Source organism: Hemicordylus capensis, chromosome 5, assembly GCF_027244095.1.
Source record: "Hemicordylus capensis ecotype Gifberg chromosome 5, rHemCap1.1.pri, whole genome shotgun sequence".
Classification (NCBI taxonomy): Eukaryota; Metazoa; Chordata; class Lepidosauria; order Squamata; family Cordylidae; genus Hemicordylus; species Hemicordylus capensis.
In genome coordinates, this window is record NC_069661.1 from 247,181,863 (window position 1) to 247,186,865 (window position 5,003).

Below are 5,003 nucleotides of genomic sequence, written 5' to 3' on the forward strand. Positions count from 1 at the left end.
AAGACCCATTCTTAGCCTCTAAGATTCTGGTGTGTCAGGGTTTAAATCCACCATCAGATAGCCGTAAAGATTCTGAGTAGCATCTTGATAGGCCTCCATAAAATACCATGCATTTCCAGCAAACATTTATTTATTTATTTATTTATTTATTTATTTATTTATTTATTTAACATATTTTTATGTAAATGTAATGTACATAATGTTTACATTACATTTACATTATGTTATGTAAATGTACACATTTGATGTGCCAGGATCCCGATCTGTAATTTATCCCTTGGATTTTTAAAAAGTACCATATATTTGGTGTTAAGACTAATGGTCCGGTTACTTTTCCCATGGCAGAAAATATTCTGTGTAATAAATATAATACTCAGATTTCTATGTTGAATATATTGTGTGAAAGCTTTTTCTAGCTCCAGGTTTCCACATGAATCACGCATCAGATCATTAGATATAAGAAGGTTTATTTTATTTGGGGGTAACAATTCATCATCATTAGGTTTCTCAGGCAAACCTTCTAAAAATTTAATAAACGGGTATTTACAGAGAAGCGCTCTATACAAGGGCTGCCAACAGTTGTAGCACCAAACAACATTTTCAGGTACAACAGAGAGAACCGTATGAGCATTATCCAGCATATTTTTAATGAAAAAACTGTTGCCACAGTTACTAGGCCCTGCTAGAATAGCAGAGAAGGGGTGTTGCTGATGGGTATCCATTCAAAAACTGTAAGATAGAGTTTTAAAGCCTTCTGTAATCACCCTCTTGTCATACACAACCCTCAAGGATTTTCTGAGAGTTGTCATTTCAAGGGTTCCAGCGCCTGTTATCTCGAACGATACCTGAATTTTCCACCACAATCTGTTGGAGACCAGCATCTGTTGGAGACCAGGCGCTTCTACGGCCTCTGGTTCTACAGGGGGTGGTTGTGAAATATTTGCACTCCACCCCCCACCCTTTTATTTGAGTGTTTAGACATGGCTTTTTGCCACTTTTTAATCATTTTAATGCGTCTATATAGATACCGGCTTCTTAACCAGGGGCGTATTGATTTCCTGCCCCCACCTTTGTGACATATATTCATACCTCTACCCTGTGGTATAACATTAATACCACGTGGATACTGGAACTTATTTTTAATAAAACTCAGCAGTTCATCCAAACCCGATAGCTTACCTAGTAAACGCTCGCAATAATTGTCCAACGCTTCTTTACGCTTAGTAAGCATTTTGAGATTATTTTCCAAAATCTCATAGCATTCTATGGCTGCTTGGATCTGGGCTGCACAGTTGCGCAGACCTGCAACACGTTCAGAAGCCTTGAGCTCCGAGGTGTTCCCCTTGTTTGGTTGTGGGAGTTTTGTTTCATCATCATTGTTATGCGAGGCTTGACCTAGAAGTAAAAACAGACAGTGAAAATAATTAAATGTGTATATAACAAACGTGGTACATGTAGGGTTTTTTTAACTACACTAGAAGACTGCAAATCACACACACACACCCCACAAAAAAACACAACCTTGAGAAAGAGTTAGACTAAAGGAGCAGTGAATTGAACCTACCAATTTTTAGCCACTAATCACATAGAAGCAGAACTGCATTCTGACAAAAAAAGGGAAAGACACACAACCACACACACATTATTGAAAAGTTATATGAATCATATATGCTTCACATAGTTTTAAGGAACATGCACGAGATAGCAGAAAAACACATCTTAAAACATTTCAGAATATCACGTTCTATGTATGATTGGAATTTACCTATATCAGTACCAAAAGGGTGTAGTTTTGCAGCAGTCTTTTCAAGTTTCAGGATCACAGGTGGGACCGGTGTATGTATTTCTGGTTTTGAATTTGCCCTCTTGAATTGCTTTGGATGTGGTGGGCTGTCATCAGTGTACACTACAATTAAAAACAGATAAAAGCATTGTTATACAGCATTACATAATATCATTTTCTCTATGTATGTTTGAAAATGTTTAGCCACTACACTCACAGAAGCAGAACTGCATTCTGACAAAAAATGGGAGGGCACCCAATTGCGCACGCACACACAGACACACACACCCCACAAAAAGCACAACCTTGAGAAAGAGTTAGACTAAAGGAGCAGTAAATTGAACCTACCCATTTTTAGCCACCACACTCATAGAAGCAGAACTGCATTGTGACAAAAAAAGGGGAAGACACACAACCACGCGCGCACACATACACGCACAGACTACAAAAAACACAACCTTGAGAAAGTGTTAGACTAAAAGAGCAGTGAATTGAACCTATCAATTTTAGCCACTACACTCACAGAAGCAGACCTGCATTCTGACAAAAAATGGGGAGGACACCCAACCCCGTGCGCGCATGCACACACACACACCATACAAAAACACAACCTTGAGAAAGAGTTAAACTAAAAGAGCAATGAATTGAACCTACCAATTTTGAGCCACTACACTCATAGAAGCAGAACTGCATTCTGACAAAAAAGGGGAAGACACACAACCACGCACACGCACACGCACACAGAGACCACAAAAAACACAACCTTGAGAAAGCATTAGACTAAAGGGCAGTGAATTGAACCTATCAATTTTTAGCCACTACACACACAGAAGAAACACCAATCATAGAACTGCATTATGACAAAGGGCTGGAATCTATCCATATTCTATTTGAGGAATGCCCAGTTCTCACACACACACTCCCCTGGGGGGAGTGGAGGCAGCATCCAGAGCAAATAAGTTAAACCTGAGTTGCACTAAACACACACACATAAAGTACTTGTTCAATTTCACATCACATAAAAGGACACTAGATGGCATCAAAGTACATCCTTAAAAAACTTTTTCTGAATAAAACTGTGCAGGGAATATGTATTTTAATATCTGGACATGCACATGGTATACATAACTTTATTAAAATGCAAAATACCTTGATGCATTTTTTCCAACACCTCTAATTCTGAATTAATATAATCTGAAAATAAGATAAGATAAGATAAGATAAGATAAACGTCTTTAGTGCTGCAGATTTTTCTCCCTTTCCCCCAACCCCACACTAAAACTGTTTGTTAAAATTAATCACAGACCTGATACATTATTCAGAGTGGGGTCCATATTTTGTAGTCTGTGAATAGAAAAATAAGAGGGGTGTGAGGTGAGGAGCCATTACAAAATTTGTAATGAGAAATTCTACACACACAATCCTGCTTTGAAGAGAAAAAATTGGTATGTACTTACCAACAACTGGGATAGAATGAAGATTTGGGGATCACGCTGGCTTCTATGATCTTTAGCAAGTAATTAAGATACAGCTTTTGGAGCTGTAGTTTTAAATGACATCACGGGATGTCTGTTTGGACAGTCTCAAATTTCGGACACTCTCAAACGTTTGACCTGCAGAGGCCCCCTGAGGAATTACCCCTAATGGTGCATGGCGGTCTTAAATTTGGACAGTCTCAAATTTATTTATTTTTTGACCCCCATTAACCTACAGAGGCCCCTGAGAAAAATCCCCTAAGGGCATGACAGCCTAAGGAATTTATCTCAAAATGTTTTTCCTACATTCATTCCATCACTTCATATTCTTCTGAATACGAATTAGAGTTTGAATTTTCCTGCCTGTGGTCACTGATGTGTGTGTTCAGGAAATGGTTACATACTTCATTTCACCCCCAAAATAAAATTAATCTGATCATCTGTAGAAGGATGGTGATATTCAAAAACACTTTGCTTCGAAAACAAAAAAAGGCTCCACAGATTTCCCCTGTGCAAATACTGGTATTGAATAGTCTTCAGATCTTTTTCTGAAGTTTGGAGATATTAGACCTCTGCTGCTAACCACTGAATCCATTAAAAATCAAACCAACAAATGTTGCTGATGGCTATGTTTTATATGTGGAAACAGGCCTAAATAATAATAAAAAGCTTGCCTGGGGAAGCAGACAGGAATGATGAGTAAATGTACCCCTACTGGAAGGAGAGTAGGATTGGTGAGTGGAAGAATTCTTATAGACATAATTCTACAAGTGAAAACCATCTTTGACAAAATCTTTTTCTTTTTCTTCAGGTTAATGCTACTTGTAGTAGTGAAAATGCATTTAGCACATGCATAAAGCTGTGATTTTCACAAAGCACTTTGCTATTGAAAACGGCTTGTGCTAAAATTAATAGTATAAAAACATAGCAGAAAATATGAATTCTGCAATGATAAAATAGGTTTTGACTGAGCATTCTTCGGTTTCCCCCACATTTATGGCTTCTTGTTTGAACAACACTTAGAGAAGACCCATCTCTAAAAATATTCTGCTGTTATTATCAACTTTATTAGTAAAATCAAATCTTTTCCTTCAGTTCAGAAGAATGCATCCCTGTCTGACCTGCTATTGAACCCACAAGCAAAAACAAAGGGGGGGGGATATATGAGCTTGTTGTTCAAAGCTGCCTTGCCTTCTAGGTTCAAATGCCCCCCTTGTTTCCCCCAGCCCCTAAATGATTGATTATATGAACGGCTAATGAACCTTCCCCCCCCCATCCCTTTGGGGTCATAATAGATATGCATCATGTCACGGGGGTCCTGGGAAGATGACCCCTTCATGCCAATGTAGAAAGCTCATTTTCCTGATCTGAACCAGACTCTACATTCTTTTTTCCCCACCTCCCCACCCCCAATAGCAAATGATATAGCTAGTTCATATAGCTTTTTTTATTTGAAAATACAAAACTATCTATAGTTGAAATTACTTTTTTTTACATAGGCAATCATTTTCTCAGGAAAATGAAATACATAGCATGTTTTTACAGATAGCATCAACAGCACCAAAAAATCAATAGAGAAGAGGGGTATATGGTCTTTGCCATTACATTTTGACAATGTTTTTAGTCCTCAGCAATCATACAACTGAATGGGGCACATATGACATGAATATCACTGAACTTCTCATCATCAGTGTTCAGGTTCTTCATAGCCAGCTTGAGCTCTTCATCCCCCTGAAGAAACAGAC

The 5,003-nt window shown here is 38.2% G+C and overlaps 1 long non-coding RNA gene across 2 annotated transcripts; it reads right to left on the minus strand.

Moving 5' to 3' along the window:
* Nucleotides 1–455: 455 nt before the first annotated feature.
* On the minus strand, nucleotides 456–2,528 carry LOC128327835 (uncharacterized). Of its 2 annotated transcripts, none has more exons than XR_008308816.1 (3): nucleotides 2,438–2,528; nucleotides 1,766–1,906; nucleotides 456–1,395 (listed from the first exon to the last, which is right to left on the minus strand). It is a non-coding gene; the product is annotated as an uncharacterized LOC128327835 (long non-coding RNA). The 2 variants fall into 2 exon arrangements; XR_008308815.1 differs by having other exon boundaries at nucleotides 2,132–2,506.
* Between the last annotated feature and the right edge of the window lie 2,475 nt (nucleotides 2,529–5,003).